General features: G+C 38.0%; 1 pseudogene; it reads right to left on the bottom strand.

Moving 5' to 3' along the window:
* Positions 1–4411: 4411 nt before the first annotated feature.
* LOC119545337 lies at positions 4412–7905 on the bottom strand (annotated as a pseudogene).
* Between the last annotated feature and the right edge of the window lie 14493 nt (positions 7906–22398).

The following is a 22398-nucleotide window of genomic DNA, read 5'->3' as shown; positions in this document are numbered from 1 at the left end:
GATATTGCTATTGGGTTCCTAGAGTCTGCTCACCAGATCAGGGACAACCTACTTGGGTGTTGTGTTGATGAGGATAGTACTAAGGGTTCACTCATTTGGGAAGAATGTTAAATTCATCCCAGTACTTCTGAAGGATTATAATATGCTTGAGACCTCATTTCTCTACAGGCATCTGTTCTGGGTGTTGAAGGAAGGACTGGTAAAGATGGAACAAGATCTAAGAAAGCATCATCTAAAGGTGTCTGTCACATACTAGGTGCTTAATAAGTGTTACCTGGGTGAATGGATGATTGAATGAATTAATGAATGAATGAGTGAATACCCAGACCAGGTTGCCCAGACAAGAAGAAAAAGTATTTCTTTTCCTACTTGTTATGCACGCCAAACTCTTATCTGAAAAGAAATTATTTTTTTCATTACAGGGAGCACAATATCCATAGCATTAGCTCCTTATAATCGGGGATCTCTCCAAAGGAAGATTCCTGGCATGTGCACGAAGAGGAAAGAGCTATGGAAGCTTACTCAGTTTTGCCATAAACCTGGGAAGGCTGCAGGGGACCCACAGTTGCTTCAATTTCAAATAAAGTTGAAGAATAGTCAGCCCACCTCAATGCAACGAAAGCTATTGAAGAATTCCCAAGCACTCCAGACTGTTAAAGTCCCTGTCTGCTTCAGAGCTGAGTGAACCCAAAGCAATGCAGATCATTCCCTAAATTCTCATGACCCACAAGGGGTCTGAAAGCACACCTACAATGAAAATGAAATGGCTAATGTGGTAAGTATAAGCATTTTCTAACATATGCTAAGTGCTTTGCATATATTATCTTACTTTACCTTCATAAAAACACCATAAGTTTAGGTAATTTTTTCTTATCCTCTTCTTCTTCCTCCTCATTATCATTATTTACAGAAGAAGAAAGTGAGGCTTTGAGAGTTTAAATAATTTGCCCAAGAATAGACAGCTAGTAAATGGCAATGTCAGAATTCTAGTCACTCTGCTTAGCCCCAAGCTGTGTTTTTCCCAATCTGTTTTTTTAATTTTCATAATTTACAGAAAAGTTACAATAATATTACAGTGAACATTCACAAACCCTTTATTTAGATTTAATAACTGTTGATATTTTGTCATATGTGCCTTACCTCTCCCTTTCTCTCCACCCCTCTTACCCCAGCATCTGCTCTGCATTTTGAGGTTGGAAAGGGTAGGGAAGTGGGGTAAGAGATATGTACGGACACAGACAGACACACACATATTTCTACTGACCAATTTGAAAGTAAGCTGCAGTCTTCATGTCACCCTTAAACATGTCAGCTTATAGCTTTTTAGAATAAATAAGGAAATTCTTCTACAAATCATGGTACTAATTATCACATCTATCAATATAAGTAATAATTCTATAATATCATCTAATACTCTGTCCACACTGAAGTTTCCTCAGGTATTTATGGGATAACAGTCAGTTTAGTGACTACCTTGGATCAATTAACAATTACAATAACTAAAATTGAATGTTTTTACACATTTTCTGAGACAAAAAAAAAAAAAAAACAGATTTCTTTAAGGGAGCTTCTCCCCTACATATGCCACTCCGAACATCAGAATTCTCACTCCAATACTTAAGCAGGATCTGCCAGGTCAAGATACTCAGCTATAATAATTCTGGAGAGTGTCTCACTCTAGAATGTCATGAAAGTGGCAGTCACAGAAAGGAAAAATAGTAAGTGATTCACCCTGGCTTTTATGTTCCAAAAGTTCAAGCCTTGAAGAGAAGGTATGAATTAAATGGGGTATAAATTAAATGTTTGGAAAAAGCAGGAAGAATCGCTTGTGGCTTCCCCAAGCTGCCCCACCAATACCAGAATAATTTTCCCCTGGATTGGAGTGAGGAGCAAAAGAAATTGAGGAGATTTACCTGGGGCTTACCCCCAAAGAGGGATCCAGAAGCAGCAGAGAGAGCCCTGTGGCTCCCGACAGGCAATTAAGCAGTGGTATCTGGATGGAAGAGGCTACAAGGATAGAGTCAAGGGCTCTCAGCACTGACCTGGTGGACCAATGTCCAAGAACCAGACGGCCTTCCCACGAATACCTGAGACCAATGTAATCCCTCGTGAACTTCAACACCACCCCTGGGGAGGTGCAGTAGAACTCACAAAAGCTAAATATAAATTTTCCATCTGGCAGACAGGATAGGACTAGACATAGAAATTTGCTTAAGTAATCAACAATAAAGTTATGGCTCTTCTTATCCTCCTCTCCTTTGCCTTCCTTCCCTTCCCATCCCTTCCTGTCCTCTCTCTTCTCTTCCCTTCTCTTCCCTCCCCATACAACTCAGTCCTGAAGCCATTAGTCAGGACAAAGAAAAATAGGCATCCACATAAATAAAGACAGCAATTAATTAGGACCCACTGAAGAATATAGGAAACTATGAATCCAAACTGATAAAAATAAATACATGAAAAAGTTGAAACCTTAATGAGGAACAGAATCCTTACATAGTTTCAAGTTTCTACCACCCACAAAAAACTTAATATTTACAAAGGGAAAAATAGTTACATTACATTGGTAAAGCCTGGCAGATACTATCTTACTTTATGAATTGAAATGAATATCATTTATAACGGAACAAATTGAAATTATGTGCTGATAGGATACAATGAGAAGAAAGAAGCATCATTTCTGTGAAATTCCCACCAAAGATGCATAACCTAAATCTACACATGAGAAAACATCAGACAAACCCAAATCAAGAAACAATCTACAAAGTAACTGGCCTGTAATCTTCAAAAGAATCAAGAAGGTTATAGTAAAGGAAAGACTGAGGGGCTATTGAGACAAGAGGCATGACAACTAAATGCGACACATATTCTTAACTGGATTTTTTTCCCATAAAGGCATTTTGGGGACAAATGGTAAAACTTGAATGGGGTCTGAGGATTAGCTGGTGGTGATGTAACAATGTTATTTCCAATTTTGATCACTGATTTGTGGTTATGCTGGAGATTATCCTTGTTTGTAGGGAATACCCATTGTGTTAGTTTCCTATTACTGCTGCAACAAATTATCACACATTTAATGGCTTAAAACAATAGAAATTTATTCTCTCACAGTACTAGGGGCCAGAAGTCTGCAATCAGTTTCACTAGGTAGAAATCAAGGTGCCAGCAGAGCCACAATTCCCCCAGAGGATCTGGGGGAGAATGTGACCCATGCCTCTTCCAGCTTTTTGCAGCTGCCAGCTACCCTTGGGTTGTGGTTGGATCTCTCCAGTCTGCCCCCATGGCCACAGTGCCTCCTCCTCTTTTGTCTGCGTGTCTGTCTAATCTCCCTCTTCCTCTCTCTTCTAAGGATACTTGTGATAGGATAATTCAGGAAAATCACCCCATCTCAAGAACCTTTTTTTTAAATTAACTTTATTTATCAAAAAAGAAATTTTTTTCCAAACAAAACAAAGGAATAAGAAAAACAAATATCCTGAAATAACTTCATTGCTTAATGAAGAACCTTAATTTAATCACATCTGCAAAGACATCTATCCTTATAAGGTAGCATGTACAGGTTCCAGGAATTAAAACCTGGTATCTTTGGAGGGTCCTTTTTCTGCCGATTACACCCACTACAGTGTCTGTGGGTAATGGGATATCAGGTCAGCAAATTACTCTTAAACGGTTCTGAAAAAAAAAAAAAAAAAAAAAAAAACAGTTATTTGTTTTATACTTCTAATATTTTTATACCCTTGTTTCAAAAATTTTAAAATATTAAAAAGACACACACACATATATATATATATGTTGAATTGGTCAGTCATAGTCTGAAACTCTACGCACTGCAAATGGTCTTCTATACATAGTTACACAACACAGACTATAAAGGAGTTTGAGTTATTTGCCCAAAGATGCAGAGCCTCTTTCAATCTGGAAACTTTGACACCTACTTCCTATATTGGGAGGGAAGGGAATTGTTCTGCTGTTCTGTGCCATGCTTTGGAGGTATGCCCCCCAAATACCTCCTCCATCTCTTTTTTAAATCAAATTTATACTGAGGTATAATTTACAATAAAGTGCATAGATTTTAAGTGTAGAGTTCAACGAGTTTTGATAAATGTATACAACTGTATAACCAGCACCTCAATCAAGATAATTTCCATTACCTCAGAAAGTTCCCCCATGCTCCTTGCGAGCCCAATTTTGGGCTATTACAAATAAAGCTGCCATAAATATTCATGTTCAAGTCTTTCTGTGGACATGTTTGTTTTTTTTTTTAATTTCTCTTGGATAAATATCTAGAAGTGGAATTGTTGGGTCATAGGGTACATATACTTTTTTAAAGAAAAAGTGTATTTATTCCAAGATTCACTTACTAGGATCTTTAAGCACCCTTTCTCTCATAGAGCCCAAGCATGGTGATAATGTGCTAGAGGCTGCTGTGTTTCCCTGCACGAGCTCTCATCTTCTAAGGGTCCTGAGAAAGATGGTGGATTAGTCCAGGAGACTTCATGAAAGGGGGTGGCGGTGGGGGGTAGTCCCATCAGGTGGAATATGTGTGCCCAAAACCTGAGGGTGGGGGCAGAGAAATGTTCACCACAGCAGGAGGACCACCTAGAGGTGAGCTGAAGTAGTTGGCAGAGGCTGCTGCTCCTGCAGGAGGAGCAGGAGGAGCAGGAGGAGCTCCTGGTGGCCCTGGAACGGGTGCTTGCTTGATTCCAGAGTCTGTGATTCCGTCCTTTTCTTTTCCTCTGGCTGGGATCTTTCCCATTTCATGTTGAGTCTGCAGCCACTGACAATCAACTTATTAAAGGATTTTTTGACAGTCACTCCTGGAGTTTGCCTTGTGGCAAACTGGATGAAAGCACACTGTTGTCTCTTGAAAAATGGTGATCATCTGAATCTTTCCAAACTGGTAGAAATGATTTCCTGGATCTGTACAAGTAATGGTGTCTCCCCAACCATCACCATATAGTCTGGTGATAGTCTTGTCCTCTGGTGGGTCCAGACAAAGCATTGTTGAAAGCTAATTGAGAAGCTTATCTGACACAAGGTCACTGATTCCATATTATAAGTCTTTGATATTCTGATCAGTAAGGGAGTCATCTGAATCTGTAGAAGAGTCTGTATGGACTCTCTGCTCTTATACTCTCCTTTCACCTGGAAGGAGCAAATGTGGGGTTGATTCTGTTTATAGTATGATGTGGTCCAGGCCAGTTTGAACAGCATGTCACTGGTGGATGTGGCTTTCCTCCAGCATGCCGACTGGCCGTGTTCCATCAGAGTTAGAAATCTCTCTGTCTGTATTCTGTGTACAGTACTCCATTAACATCTGACTCTGACATGTCATTCTTAAAAGGATGCAACAAAAACCTGGATAAGCAGGCCATATTCTAGGTCTAAAAGGCAGGTGTGACAGACATTCTTCAATATGCTGCAGGTTTGGCACATTTGAGACTTCTTGAAATGCATGCAGAACTGGGGCACCAGTGAAACATTGTGAATGGCCTGGCACAGATTTTGCATTCCTTCCCATACTTTGCTTTGGTCATTCGGATATCTGGTTTTTCTCCAAGACACATCTGAATGGGAAGGTCCGCATCCTCTCAGTTCTGCCTGTTGCAGGTGTTGGAACCCGGAGAGGGTACACATATTTTTAATCCAATCTCTCTTTGACTCTTTGCTCCAATCCATTACTCTTATGAAATTCTGATTCAACTCTCTACATCTTCTTAGTAAGAACTGCTAATAATCTTTAACCAGTTTGACTAACTCCTTTCTTCCTTGGTATATCCCACTCTGTACTTTGCTTACTTGTTCTATGCTGGGATATTAACTTCTCACTTAAGGGAATTTATTGCTAATTCTTAGTGGTTATTTCTGCAATTTATTTTACGTTTATGGAAGACTTTGCTTCCCTTCAAAATTCACTGTACAGTGCAGGCTGAAGCTGTGTCATACTACAGCTCCCTGTGCCTCCATCCTGAATTGACTGTGCCAACAGCTTTTTTTCATAATCAATTCTGTCCTTTCTGACTCAGTGATGATCCTTTGTAGATATGTAAACACATACATGAACTGAGTCTGACTCATTTCCCGAAACTGTATGCTGAGTATGGACCCTCTCCCTGTACCCTTGAAATCATAAAAATAATTAAGAGCCCCAGGATTAGGACACCAATCGTCTCAGTAATTAAAAGGCAATCAATCAGCATACCAAGGCTCTTCAACTATAATGGAGGTAAGTCTGCCATGCTTTTAATAGACTTAATTCCTTTATTTGATTATCTGTTTCTTTCTACAGTATTAGATTTACGGGGGGGGGGGGGGAATAAAGATCTTTAAAAGAAGCCTAGAAAAATTGTTTAATTTCCAGCAACCATTGTCTTTAAGAAGGAAAAAAGATTTGTTTTTATGACATATTTCCTCACAAAGTGGTTTATAATGATATCCAAACTCTTTAGATTGCTTCTGTGATGCATTTTATGGTGTCATTAAAAAAAAAAAAAAAAACAGCTGAACATTTCCATGTATTACAGTAACTCAGTGAACCCCTGATTCTGTGTATTGTGGGCTTACAAATGGTTTCTTCTGCATTGCCATCTTTTTTCAATGAACTCAATGCAGCATAATGAGTATCCATATATAGCATTTGAGAGGCCAACTTGGCCTCCAAACCTCATTATGTGAACAACCATTATTTCTTAAATATTTATTTAATATTCAAAATGAAAACATGCATGATTCTATACCATAACAGAACAGCAACCTGAGGTAGACCCATCCACTGGACCGGAAAAAAACAAGCACAGCCCCTGTGACCTCAGAACTGCAGGTGCTGGAGCTTCAGTTCTGCTTCTTCCCACCTCTTCTCCAGCTCTTGGTTTCTAGCAAAATTCCTGGGTGGCTCCAGAAGTCTCTCTGCTGTGAAGGCACCTCCTTTGCAGGCCATCTCACCTAATTGCTGTTGTCACGTCTCCTAGCCCCCCCACTGCTCTGTATTCTTGGGCTACAGAAGTAGTAAAGTCAATGAGGCATTCCCATCTAATAAATGGGTTGCACTACTTCTTTTCAGAACACTGAGACCCCAGGAACATCTAACAGCTTTTTCTTATTTCTTTTCCCTAGGATATGGCAAATCAGAAATCTCTACAAGGAAAAAGAGGATTTTCCTCATTCTTTCAAAGTGAAGAAATAACTGATCACATAATAAGTGAAAAAAAATTGAAGCAGAAATGGAAAAACATGGTTTGAGCTCATATAGATAAGCTATAAATGTTGCAATAGTTGATCTGCTAATTCCTCTTACTGCTCTATCTATTCCACTAAATGCAAAGATAAGCAACATTTATTCATTCAAGGATGAAGTTCAAACACCTAGTAGTTTTTGTTTGTTTTTACAGTAAATATCTTCTCTGGCATGCAATGATCTGGGAATATTTTCAGTAAAAAAAAAATAAGAATGCCATTTATTAATATTTGAATTGTTTTTTAAAGATTACAAACATACGTTCATTTGCTCCTCAAAACAACTCTGTGATGCAGGCAGTAAAGTTATATCATCATACCCATTTTACAGATAAAGAAAACAGAGGCTCAAAAAGAGTAAGGCTCCTAAGATCTCATAAAGAGCAAACAGTGATATTTGGTCTGATCTCAGTTCAGAGTATTTTCCATTTTGCCACAATGCCTCTTCATAAAACTTTTTCTTTTTGGTGAAAAAATCAAGGCACTAATATTTTAAAAAGTGAAAAATATGCCAACTTTTAAAAATATCTAAAGATTATTCATGGCGGCAGTTGAGTTTGTGAGTTGTTTGTGCACAAGTCACTGGCCGCATTGCTGAAGTGTTCTTGGTGTGATCTCACCTGCAGGCTCACAGAACAGCCTTATCCCCTGCACTACCTGGACACAGCTCGCCATCTCTCCACTCATTAATCATGCACCTCCTTGCAAAGCTAAGCAGGAAAAGTTCCTCTTCATTCTCCATCTGGTTTAAGTTGATCATTAAGGTAAGGACCAATCGGGAGAAGCCTTTGCAGGAGGGTAATTTATATAATATACAGTTATGGGTAGCTGGAATATTCAGGGAGTAATAGCAAGGGTGGGGGGTGGGGTAAGGGATGGAGGTTGCAGAAAAGAGAAGGACACACAACTGCAAATATACAACTGCAAATAACTGAACAGATCTGCATTCGTTGATGCAATATTATGGAAAATTATCAAAATCACCTCATTTCAAGATGGTTGGTCAGGTTAATATGTTCACATTAAATTTTTTTTCCTACTGATTAAAAGTAATATATTTGTAAAATTGGGGGGGGTGAATATAGAAAAATAACAATTTTACCCACAATTCCCCAAATAAGAGGTAACTACTTAACAGTTTGGCATATTTCCTTCAGTTTTTTTTTTGTTTGTTCGTTTTGTTTTATGCAGCATATTTTCTTTTGCATAGTTGACAGTTCTGCAAACTTCTTACTGAGCTTGGGCAAATTATTTAACCTCTCTAATGGTTCATTTACATATCTGAAAACTACAAGAAATAGTAGGCCCAACCATAAAGGATTACTGTGAGGATTCATGAGGTAATGTCTATAAATTGCTTAACCCAGACCCAACATAGGGTAAAATATTCAAAACTGTTAACTGTTAATTATATGTATATATGTATATATACATATATATAATTTTATCCTGATTTGTCACTTGACAAGTGACATTTTATTTCCCAATAGCACACCTTATTCCCAAAAGAAATTCAACTGAAATGAATATAGAAAGTAAAGAGGATATTTTTTAAGTGAGAAGATCAAGGTGGGAGTGGAAAAGAAATCAAGATGGGAAAAAAGAAAATGAAGTTAAGAAAAGGTATGTACACAAAATAAAAGTCACAAAATGTAATTCACATTGACAGAGAAGAACCATAGCTTTGACTCCAATATATTTTTCTGCAATCAAAGCACAATGATATAATCCTAAATACCTCATGAAGAAAAAAAAAAAAAACTGTTAGTTCAGCAGATCACTCAGTCATTTCTGGCAATGGAATCTGAGAGATGTATTTTTTATTAAGAACATGATAAGATAAAATGGGTTTATAAGAAAGAATTTCCACCTATTTAAAATTGCATGAATAATAGATCTTCATTATAGAAAAACAAGAAGATATAATTAAGTTACAAAGGATAAAAGATCTCTGGGTTAACATCCAAATAAAACTATGACACCCAGAGATAACGATGTTAATAATATGGCATATATCCTTCCAGACTATTTCCTATGCAAACATGCACATGTAAATGCTACATATTTACTTACAAAAGTTGGATCATTTACACAGACAGTTTTGTCTGTGACCTTTGCTCTTAAAGTATTTAGAACAACTTTTTACGTCAACATTTACATATCAATATCATTTTGATGGCTTCATGAAATCTCGTACTATGGTTATACATTAATTGAACCAAACCCAAAAATGTCAGATTTAGATTGTTTCCAAGTTTCCTCTATTATAAATAAATAATGTGAATATTCCCTTAAGGAACTTTAGACAAAAAACAAAATGAAGGACATTATATAAAATAACTGACCTTTACTCTTCAAAAATATCAGGGTCAAAAATATAAGGGAAAAAAAAAGGAAAAACTGCTCCAGACTAAAGAGGATTTTAAAAGACTGGGGTGGTAAAATGGCTATAAAAGAAAAAACTGACTAAATTTGAATATGGACTTTGATTTAGGTAATAGTATTGTATCAATATTATATATCATGATTTTGATAATGGTACTCTTGTTCTGTACAAGAATAACTTTACTCTTAATAAATGTATACTGAAATATTTATAACAAACACGATGTCTCCAATTTACCTCAAATGGCTCGGAAAAATCTAAACACACACACCACAGAGAGAATGAAAGAAAATATTAAAGCAAATGGCACAAAATCTAAAATACTGGTGAAACTGGAGGCGGGGCAAGATGGCAGACTGGTGAGCTGTATGTTTTAGTTACTCCTCCAGGAAAGTAGGTACAAAGCCAGGAACTGCGTGGACTGGACACCACAGAGCAATCTGACTTTGGGCATACTTCATACAACACTCATGAAAACGTGGAACTGCTGAGATCAGCGAAATCTGTAAGTTTTTGTGGCCAGGGGACCCACACCCCTCCCTACCAGGCTCAGTCCTGTGGGAGGAGGGGCTGTCAGCTCCAGGAAGGAGAAGGGAGAACTGCAGTGGTAGCTCTTATCGGAAACTCATTCTACTGATCCAAACTCCAACCACAGACAGACTGAGACCAGACACCAGAGAATCTGAGAGCAGCCAGCTCAGCAGAGAGGAGACAGGCATAGAAAAAAACAGCACGAAAAACTCCAAAATAAAACCAGAGGATTTTTGGAGTTCTGATGAACATAGAAAGGGGAAGGGCAGAGCTCAGGCCGTGAGGCTCATATGCAAATCCCGAAGAAAAGCTGATCTCTCTGCCCTGTGGACCTTTCCTTAATGGCCCTAATTGCTTTGTCTCTTAGCATTTCAATAACCCATTAGATCTCCGAGGAGGGCCCTTTTTTTTTTTTTAATCCTTTTTTCTTTTTCTAAAACAATTATTCTAAGAAGCCCAATACAGAAAGCTTCAAAGACTTGCAATTTGGGCAGGTCAAGACAAGAGCAGAACTAAGAGAGCTCTGAGACAAAAGGCAATAATCCGGTGGCTGAGAAAATTCACTAAACACCACAACTTCCCAAGAAAAGGGGGGTGTCCGCTCATAGCCATCATCCTGGTGGACAGGAAACACTCCTGCCCATCGCCAGCCCCATAGCCCAGAGCTGCCCCAGACAACCCAGTGTGACGGAAGTGCTTCAAATAACAGGCACACACCACAAAACTGGGCATGGACATTAGCCTTCCCTGCAACCTCAGCTGATTGTCCCAGAGTTGGGAAGGTGGAGCAGTGTGAATTAACAAAGCCCCATTCAGCCATCATTTCAGCAGACTGGGAGCCTCCCTACACAGCCAAGCAGCCCAGAACTGCCCTGGGGGGACGGCCCTCACCTGTTACATAGCACAGTCATCCCTCAACAGAGGACCAGGGGGTGCACGGCCTGGAAGAGGGACCCACTTGCAAGTCTCAGAAGCCATACTCCAATACCAAGGACTTGTGGGTCAGTGGCAGAGACAAACTGTGGCAGGACTGAACTGAAGGATTAGACTATAGCAGCAGCTTTAAAACTCCAGGATCACCAGGGAGATCTGATTGTTAGAGCCACCCCCCCTCCCTGACTGCCCAGAAACATGCCCCATATACAGGGAGGGCAACACCAACTACACACGCAAGCTCGGTACAGCAACTGGACCCCACAAGACTCACTCCCCCACTCACCACAAAGGCAAACCAGGGGAGAACTGGCTTGTGGAGAACAGGTGGCTCGTGGATGCCACCTGCTGGTTAGATACAGAAAGTGTACTCCACGAAGCTGTAGATCTGATAAATTAGAGATAAGGACTTCAATTGGTCTACAAATCCTAAAAGAACCCTATCAAGTTCAGCAAATGCCACGAGGCCAAAAACAACAGAAAATTATGAAACATATGAAAAAACCAGATGATATGGATAACCCAAACCCAAGCACCCAAATCAAAAGACCAGAAGAGACACAGCACCTAGAGCAGCTACTCAAAGAACTAAAGATGAACAATGAGACCATAGTACGGGATACAAAGGATATCAAGAAGACCCTAGAAGAGCATAAAGAAGACATTGCAAGACTAAATAAAAAAACAGATGATCTTATGGAAATTAAAGAAACTGTTGACCAAATTAAAAAGATTCTGGACACTCATAGTACAAGACTACAGGAAGTTGAACAACGAATCAGCGACCTGGAAGATGACAGAATGGAGAATGAAAGCATAAAAGAAAGAATGGGGAAAAAATTGAAAAAATCGAAACGGACCTCAGGGATATGATAGATAATATAAAACGTCTGAATATAAGACTCATTGGTGTCCCAGAAGGGGAAGAAAAGGGTAAAGGTCTAGGAAGAGTATTCAAAGAAATTGTTGGGGAAAACTTCCCAAATCTTCTAAACAACATAAATACACAAATCATAAATGCTCAGCGAACTCCGAATAGAATAAATCCAAATAAACCCACCCCGAGACATATTCTGATCATACTGTCAAACACGGAAGAGAAGGAGCAAGTTCTGAAAGCAGCAAGAGAAAAGCAATTCACCACATACAAAGGAAACAGCAAAGACTAAGTAGTGACTACTCAGCAGCCACCATGGAGGCAAGAAGGCAGTGGCAAGATATATTTAAAATTCTGAGTGAGAAAAATTTCCAACCAAGAATACTTTATCCAGCAAAGCTCTCCTTCAAATTTGAGGGAGAGCTTAAATTTTTCACAGACAAACAAATGCTGAGAGAATTTGCTAACAAGAGACCTGCGCTACTGGAGATACTAAAGGGAGCCCTACAGACAGAGAAACAAAGAAAGGACAGAGAGACTTGGAGAAAGGTTCAGTACTAAAGAGATTCAGTATGGGTACAATAAAGGATATTAATAGAGAGAGGGGAAATATATATATGACAAACATAAACCTAAGGATAAGATGGCTGATTCAAGACGTGCCTTCACGGTTATAACGTTGAATGTAAATGGATTAAACTCCCCAATTAAAAGATATAGATTCGCAGAATGGATCAAAAAAAAAATGAACCATCAATACGCTGCATACAAGAGACTCATCTTAGAAACAGGGACATAAAGAAATTGAAAGTGAAAGGATGGAAAAAAATATTTCATGCAAGCTACAGCCAAAAGAAAGCAGGTGTAGCAATATTAATCTCAGATAAAATAGACTTTAAATGCAGGGATGTTTTGAGAGACAAAGGCGGCCACTACATACTAATAAAAGGGGCAATTAAACAAGAAGAAATAACAATCATAAATGTCTATGCACCCAATCAAGGTGCCACAAAATACATGAGAGAAACACTGGCAAAACTAAAGGAAGCAACTGATGTTTCCACAATAATTGTGGGAGAGTTCAACACATCACTCTCTCCTATAGATAGATCAACCAGACAGAAGACCAATAAGGAAATTGAAAACCTCAACAATCTGATAAATGAATTAGATTTAACAGACATATACAGAACACTACATCCCAAATCACCAGGATACACATACTTTTCTAGTGCTCAAGGAACTTTCTCCAGAATAGATCATATGCTGGGAAATAAAACAAGCCTCAATAAATTTAAAAAGATTGAAATTATTCAAAGCACAGTCTCTGACTACAATGGAATACAATTAGAAGTCAATAACCATCAGAGACTTAGAAAATTCACAAATACCTGGAGGTTAAACAACACACTCCTAAACAATCAGTGGGTTAAAGAAGAAATAGCAAGAGAAATTGCTAAATATATAGAGATGAATGAAAATGAGAACACAACATACCAAAACCTCTGAGATGCAGCAAAAGCAGTGCTGAGAGGGAAATTTTTAGCACTAAACGCATATATTAAAAAGGAAGAAAGAGCCAAAATCAAAGAACTAATGGATCAACTGAAGAAGCTAGAAAATGAACAGCAAACCAATCCTAAACCAAGTAGAAGAAAAGAAATAACAAGGATTAAAGCAGAAATAAATGACATAGAGAACAAAAAAACAATAGAGAGGATGAATAACACCAAAAGTTGGTTCTTTGAGAAGATCAACAAGATTGACAAGCCCCTAGGTAGACTGACAAAATCAAAAAGAGAGAAGACCCATATAAACAAAATAATGAATGAAGAAGGTGACATAACTGCTGATCCTGAAGAAATTAAAAAAATTATAAGAGGATACTATGAACAACTGTATGGCAACAAACTGGATAATGTAGAGGAAATGGACAATTTCCTGGAAACATATGAACAACCTAGACTGACCAGAGAAGAAACAGAAGACCTCAATCAACCCATCACAAGCAAAGAGATCCAATCAGTCATCAAAAATCTTCCCACAAATAAATGCCCAAGGCCAGATGGCTTCACAGGGGAATTCTACCAAACTTTCCAGAAAGAACTGACACCAATCTTACCCAAACTCTTTCAAAATATTGAAGAAAATGGAACACTTCCTAACTCATTTTATGAAGTTAACATCACTCTAATACCAAAACCAGGCAAAGATGCTACAAAAAAGGAAAACTACCGGCCAATCTCCCTAATGAATATAGATGCAAAAATCCTCAACAAAATACTTGCAAATCGAATCCAAAGACACATTAAAAAAATCATACACCATGACCAAGTGGGGTTCATTCCAGGCATGCAAGGATGGTTCAACATAAGAAAATCAATGTATTACAACATATTAAAAATTCAAAAGGGAAAAATCAAATGACCATCTCAATAGATGCTGAAAAAGCATTTGACAAAATCCAACATCCATTTTTGATAAAAAACACTTCAAAAGGTAGGAATTGAAGGAAACTTCCTCAATATGATAAAGAGCATATATGAAAAACCCACAGCCAGCATAGTACTCAATGGTGAGAGACTGAAAGCCTTCCCTCTAAGATCAGGAACAAGACAAGGATGCCCGCTGTCTCCACTGTTATTCAACATTGTGCTGAAAGTGCTAGCCAGGGCAATCTGGCAAGACAAAGAAATAAAAGGCATCCAAATTGGAAAAGAAGAAGTAAAACTGTCATTGTTTGCAGATGATATGATCTTATATCTGGAAAACCCTGAGAAATCGACGATACAGCTACTAGAGCTAACAAACAAATTTAGCAAAGTAGCGGGATACAAGGTTAATGCACATAAGTCAGTAATGTTTCTATATGCTAGAAATGAACAAACTGAAGAGACACTCAAGAAAAAAGATACCATTTTCAAAAGCAACTAAAAAAATCAAGTACCTAGGAATAAATTTAACCAAAGATGTAAAAGGCATATACAAAGAAAACTACATAACTCTACTAAAAGAAATAGAAGGGGACCTTAAAAGATGGAAAAATATTCCATGTTCATGGATAGGAAGGTTAAATGTCATTAAGATGTCAATTCTACCCAAACTCATCCACACATTCAATGCAATCCCAAACAAAATTCCAACAACCTACTTTGCAGACTTGGAAAAGCTAGTTATCAAATTTATTTGGAAAGGGAAGATGCCTCGAATTGCTAAAGACACTCTAAAAAAGAAAAACGAAGTGGGAGGACTTACACTCCCTGACTTTGAAGCTTATTATAAAGCCACAGTTGCCAAAACAGCATGGTACTGGCATAAAGATAGACATATAGATCAATGGAATCTAATTGAGAATTCGGAGATAGAACCTCAGATCTATGGCTGACTGATCTTTGATAAGGCCCCCAAAGTCACTGAACTGAGTCATAATGGTCTTTTCAACAAATGGGGCTGGGAGAGTTGGATATCCATATCCAAAAGAATGAAAGAGGACCCCTACCTCACCCCCTACACAAAAATTAACTCAAAATGGACCAAAGATCTCAATATAAAAGAAAGTACCATAAAACTCCTAGAAGATAATGTAGGAAAACATCTCCAAGACCTTGTAGTAGGCGGCCACTTCCTAGACTTTACACCCAAAGCACAAGCAACAAAAGAAAAAATAGATAAATGGGAACTCCTCAAGCTTAGAAGTCTCTGCACCTCAAAGGAATTTCTCAAAAAGGTAAAGAGGCAGCCAACTCAATGGGAAAAATTTTTGGAAACCATGTATCTGACAAAAGACTGATATCTTGCATATATAAAGAAATCCTACAACTCAATGACAATAGTACAGACAGTCCAATTATAAAATGGGCAAAAGATATGAAAAGACAGTTCTCTGAAGAGGAAATACAAATGGCCAAGAAACACATGAAAAAATGTTCAGCTTCACTAGCTGTTAGAGAGATGCAAATTAAGACCACAATGAGATACCATCTAACACCGATTAGAGTGGCTGCCATTAAACAAACAGAAAACTACAAATGCTGGAGGGGATGTGGAGAAACTGGAACTCTTATTCATTGTTGGTGGGACTGTATAATGTTTCAGCCACTCTGGAAGTCAGTCTGGCAGTTCCTTAGAAAACTAGATATAGAGTTACCATTCGATCCAGCGATTGCACTTCCCGGTATATACCCGGAAGATCGGAAAGCAGTGACACGAACAGATATCTGTACGCCAATGTTCACAGCAGCATTATTCACAATTGCCAAGAGATGGAAACAACCCAAATGTCCTTCAACAGATGAGTGGGTAAATAAAATGTGGTATATACACACGATGGAATACTACACGGCAGTAAGAAGGAACGATCTCGTGAAACATATGACAACATGGATGAACCCTGAAGACATAATGCTGAGCAAAATAAGCCAGGCACAAAAAGAGAAATATTATATGCCAGCACTAATGTGAACTTTGAAAAATGTAAAACAAATGGTTTATAATGTAGAATGTAGGGGAGCTAGCAATAGAGAGCAATTAAGGAAGGGGGAACAATAATCCAAGAAGAACAGATAAGCTATTTAACGTTCTGGGGATGCCCAGGAATGACTATGGTCTGTTAATTTCTGATGGATATAGTAGGAACAAGTTCACAGAAATGTTGCTATATTAGGTAACTTTCTTGGGGTAAAGCAGGAACATGTTGGAAGTAAAGCAGTTATCTTAGGTTAATTGTCTTTTTCTTATGAGGGGTGACAATGGGATTGGGAAAGCCATAAGGACCACACTCCACTTTGTCTAGTTTATGGATGGATGAGTAGAAAAATAGGGGAAGGAAGGAAACAAACAAACAGACAAAGGTACCCAGTGTTCTTTTTTACTTCAATTGCTCTTTTTCACTTTAATTATTATTCTTGTTATTTTTGTGTGTGTGCTAATGAAGGTGTTAGGGATTGATTTAGGTGATGAATGTACAACTATGTAATGGTACTGTGAACAATCGAATGTATGATTTGTTTTGTATGACTGTGTGGTATGTGAACATATCTCAATAAAATGAAGATTAAACAAGAAATACTGGTGAAACTGAGTAAAGAGTATAAGGGAGTTCTTTATCTTGCAACTTATCTTTTAAGTTTGAAATTATATCAAAATTAAAAGTGACCCACGACCAAATATTAAGAAAGCTATACAAAGTGATGTACTCAAAAATACTGTAAATTAATCAAGATGGAATCCTTAAAAATGTTCAAGTAACCCACAGAAAAGTAAGAAAAGAGAAACAGAAGATTGAAAAAGAGAGGAAACAGAAACAAATAATAAAATGGCAACTTAAGCCATATGTGCCGGTTTGAGTGTATTGTGTCCCCCAAATGCCATTATCTTTGTGGTCTTGTGGGACAGACGTTTTGGTGTTGGTTGGATTTGCTTGGAGTGTGCCCCACCCAGCTGTCGGTGATAATTTTGATGAGATGTTCCCATGGAGGCATGGCCCCACCCATTCGGGGTGGGCCTTGATCGATGGAGCTATATAAATGAGCTGACTCAAAGAGAGGAAGAGAGTGCAGCTGGGAGTGATGTTTTGAAGAGGAGCAAGCTTGCTAGAGAGGAACGTCCTGGGAGAAAGCCGTTTGAGGCCGGAGCTTTGGAGCAGACACCAGCTGCCTTCCTAGCTAGCAGAGGTTTTCCGGACGCCATTGGCCATCTTCCAGTGAAGGTACCCGATTGCTGAGGTGTTACCTTGGATGCTTTGTAGCCTTAAGACTGTAACTGTGTAGCTAAATAAACCCCCGTTTTATAAAAGCCTATCCATCTGTGGTGTTTTGCATTCTGCAGCATTAGCAAACTAGAACACCATAACGTATCAATAGTCACCTTAAATGTAAATGATCTAAATATTCAATTAAGTGACAGAGATTAACAAAGTAAATTTTTTAAAAATGACCCAACATGTTTTCTACAAGAAACTCACTTTAAATTTAACAGCCCAGGTTAGTTGAAAGTAAAAGGAGGAGAAAAGATACATTGTGCAAACATTAATCAAAGTTACCCCCCAAAAGGCAATTATGTGTTCAAAGCAAAAATAAAACAAAGTACTGTAGGTTTTACATCATAGGTAGAGGTAAAACATGACAACAATAGCACAAAGGACAGGAGAGCATCACTTCTCTGCTAAAGAGCCTCTAATGGCTCCCCATTTCCCTAAGAGTAAAAGCCAAAGTCCTTACAAAGTCCTGCAAGTCCATGCACTGCCTCTGTTCGCTCTCTCATGGTCTCTCCTACTTCTCTCTCCTTTGTTCACTGTGCTCCAATCACACTAACCTACTGGGCTGTTCCTAGAACGTCCTGGACAAGTTCCCACCTTAGGATCTTAGCACTAGTGGCTCTTTCCACCCAGAAAGCTTTTGGACCCAGATAACCAAAGACCAACTCTATTTATGATTGTAACCCACAAACCCATTCCAAATCCCCTTATATTACTCTATTTTTATAGCACTTATCATATTTAACATACTGTATAATTTCCTTATTATGTTTATTATTTATTTTCTGTTTCCCCTGCTAGAATATATACTCCAATAGAGAACGGGTTTTTGCTTATTTTCTTCACAATTATATCCCAAATCCATACAATAGTGGCCAGTATATAATAGTTGCTTAATAAATGTTTCTTTATTCAATGGATGGATGGATGGATGGATGGATGGAAGAAAGGAAGGAAAGATGAAAGGGAGAAAGGAAGGGAGGGAGGGATGGAGGGAGGGAAGGAGGGAGGGAGGGACAGAGGGAGGGATGGAGGGAGGAAAGAATTAGAGACAGATATAGATGGATGGATGGATGGATGGATGGATGGATGGGGATAAAAGACAGATGATAGATTAGATACATAGGTCATAAATACTTGTTAGAGGGAGTAGGAAGAGAGAGAAAGATGTTTGTGATACAGTATAGGTATTTTTTCTGAGAACCCAGAGTACGAAAAAAAGGAAACAAGGCTGCAGTAGGCAGTTCAGACTCATTTTAGCCTTTCATACAGGAGAATATATTGATGAAAACAGTACATCAAGAATATCAATAGAGCACAGAGGTTTCTCCACCATAAACACAAGGTCATTTTTCACAAAGGGGAAACTGAGTGAAAAGACGCACACAGTCCTGTGTCAGCCGCATCCAAACTGCATAGCCTATGCTTAAAGTCATCTTGATAGAAAAATAATGTGATGTTTGCATAAAGCACCTGGATATGTGTGCCCATCACTTTGTACTCCTTTTATTCATTTTTTAAAAATTCATTGCACACAAAGTACTAAAGCTAAGGGATTTGCAGAACATCCATTAGAGATAAGAAATACCTAGCTGTTGTTTGTTCATTTCCAACTAGCAGAAATCTCTAAGCATAGGTGTGACCCAGAGTACTAAGGTAAATAGGTCATTTAAACAATGAATTCAAGTAGAAAATGGAAATCACTGAAGTACCATTAATGCCCATACCAGCTTGCTACAGCTAGAAACAGGGAGGAAATATTCACCCACCATCTGAACTGATGGTAAAAGGACACGTCAAGCTGTTCCATCCTCCTTCAAACCCGCCAGACCCTCCCTACGAAAAATGTGGTCAATCTTCAAAAGCCAGCTCAAATGCTATCTCCTCTATGAAGTCTCAGTGATTCTTAGAACTAGATAAGATTCTGGCTTCTATTAACCCCATAGCATTTCATTTATCTACACTTACCTTAGTTTCCTGGTGTTATAGTTAGTAGTATTCAACACTGTTGCCACCAAGAGGGCAGGGATACTGCATATTTTACCTTTTGTATTTGCTTTGTGCCTCACACATACGTCCAACTAATCCTTACTAAATTGAATGAAATCAAATATTTCCAAAGGAGTCCCTTATTCCAAGATGCTAGCAAAGATACACAGTACATAGTAGGTATTTGCTGAATCCATCTGAATGGAATCTCAAGCAAATTTATATTTTTGGCAACTTTTTGTTCTATTAGTTCTATCTGAGCTCAGGTGGACTACTGAGTAAGATCAGTAATTATCACTAGTTTTATTCCCTTTTTTAAATTAAAGCTTTTGGTCTTTAGCCAAATTTTATTGATTTCTGGCACAAAATGACATATTGCCATCACTGCCTGAATCATTTGAATATATGCTCCATGAGAAAAGGAGTTTTTGTCTGTTGGCTGATTGCTCTTACCGTGGCCAAAACAGTCAGTAGCACATAGTAGGTATTCAGTAACAATTGTTGAATTAAATTGTTCAAAGAACCAGGCAAAACCAGCTTACTGCCAATAGACTATTAAAAGTGGCATATATATTATGATCACAGTGGTCGATCATTTCCAAAGATGGCCTCCAACAATCCCCCCCCCAGCCCCACAGGCACAAGCCCATCACTGCCCAGAAAGAGGTGGTGTCTAATTCCTTTCCCCTTGAGTCTGAGCTGGCCTTGTAACTTGCTTTGACCAACTGAATGCATAGAAAAGATGTTCAGGGACTTGTACACCCAGATGGTAAAAGACTTGTAGCTTCTGCTTTCACCTTCTTGGGATCTGCTGAATGAAAGGATCATGACAAATTCATATATAACCCAGCCACTAGGCACTGAGCAATCCCAGCTCTCCCAGCAGACGCTACAAACATGGAAGGGAAGCTATCTTCCATATTCCAACCCCAACCAAGCTCCCAGCTGAATGCAACTACGTGAGTAACTCTAGCCATCCTGCCAAACTCTGCTCAGTTACAGAACCATGAGTAAACAAGTAAATAAATCATGTTGTCTTAAGCCACTACATCTTGAAGTGGTTTGTTATGAACACTAGATATCTGAGACAATCCCACTAACATTTTTTCTATCATTCTCTCTGTATATCTGCATAAATAATACTATGGAATGATGATAATGTGTGTTTCTGTTTGGTGATGTTTTTATTTTTGTTTCCTACTTCATATTGCTATAATTGCATATTTAATAAAAACAGCAATTGTTCTGTTCTAAACTCTTTTAAAATATTGTATAAACATAAGATAATATTTATAAAATATGTATAGGGTATAAAGAATAAAAATAAAACACCTGTGTACCCACCACCCAGTTTAAGACAAAGAACATTACATTATATTTGAACTGTGTGCTCCTCCAATAATCCAACACTCTCCCTAAACTTATAGTTTGTCCTTCCCTTGTTTTTCTTTCAAAATTTCCCCCAAATGATTGTTACCTAAATATAAAACCATATGGCTTCATAGCTGTGACTTTACATAAATGGAATCATAATATATGTTTTCTTCTGGAACTTGCTTTTTTTCATTCAAAATTACGTTCCTGAATTGCATTCATGTGTTGTGCAAAGTTGTAACACACTTCATTTTTGCTGCTATATTGCATTTCCCTTTCTTAAAACACCACAATTTATCCATGCTACTGTTGTTGAATGCTTCATTTTGCTTCTAGATTTTTCTCTTCACAAAGACGGCTGCTAGGAATATTCTTGTACATGAATATGTCCCCTGATGGACATTTACAATAGTATCTGATATACACCTAGGAGTGGATGGACATATTCAACTTGACTGGAAAATGTGAAATTGATTTCTAATTTTGTGGTATGAATTTATAATGCCATCAGCAGTATACACAAGCGCCCTTTCATCTATATCCTCATCCACACTTGGTATTGTCAGACATTTTAATTTTTTCTCACTGTGGAGCATGTGAAAAATATACCTTAGAGCATTTTAATTTTCATTTATCTAATTACAATGGAAATTGAAGATCTTATATGTTTATTGGCCTTTCATTTATTCTCATCTGTCAGGTGCCATTCAAGTCTTTTGCCTATTTTTCTATTGGGTTTTTAAAATTATTTTCTAATTGATAAGCAGAAATTTTTTCTACATTATGGTTTCTATTCTTTTGATAGTTGTATGTGTTGCAAGTATCTTCTTTCAGGCTCATCTTTTTACTTTCTTTATCATGCCACTTAATAAACAGAAGTTCTTAATTATGGTGTAGTCAAATTTATCAATAATTTATCTTTTGGTTCATGTGTGTATGTATGTGTATTTAAGAAATTATTCTCTATTCCAAGTTCTTGAAAATAATTTCCTATATTGTCTTCTACAGGCAGTATTGATCTGCCTTTCACATTTAAATTTTTCATACTCCATGGGACTGGTTGGAAGGGGGTGGATACTGTGGGAATGGGGATCCAGTTACATCTTTTTGCATATGAATAACCAGTTTTCCTAGCTCCATTTATTGTAAAGTCAATCTTTGATGCAAGCTCTGTCACAAATCAAGTTTCGATATATTTGGGGTACTGGTTATTAGTTTGCTAATCTGTTGCATTCGTCTGTGTGTCTCTCTGCCTGTTTTACAGATATCAGACTATCATATAATAATTCTTCGTACCTGGTAAGGCAAATCTTCCTATGTTCT

This window comes from Choloepus didactylus, chromosome 10, assembly GCF_015220235.1.
Source record: "Choloepus didactylus isolate mChoDid1 chromosome 10, mChoDid1.pri, whole genome shotgun sequence".
NCBI classification, from domain to species: domain Eukaryota; kingdom Metazoa; phylum Chordata; class Mammalia; order Pilosa; family Megalonychidae; genus Choloepus; species Choloepus didactylus.
This window is presented reverse-complemented; position numbering and strand designations above follow the sequence as displayed.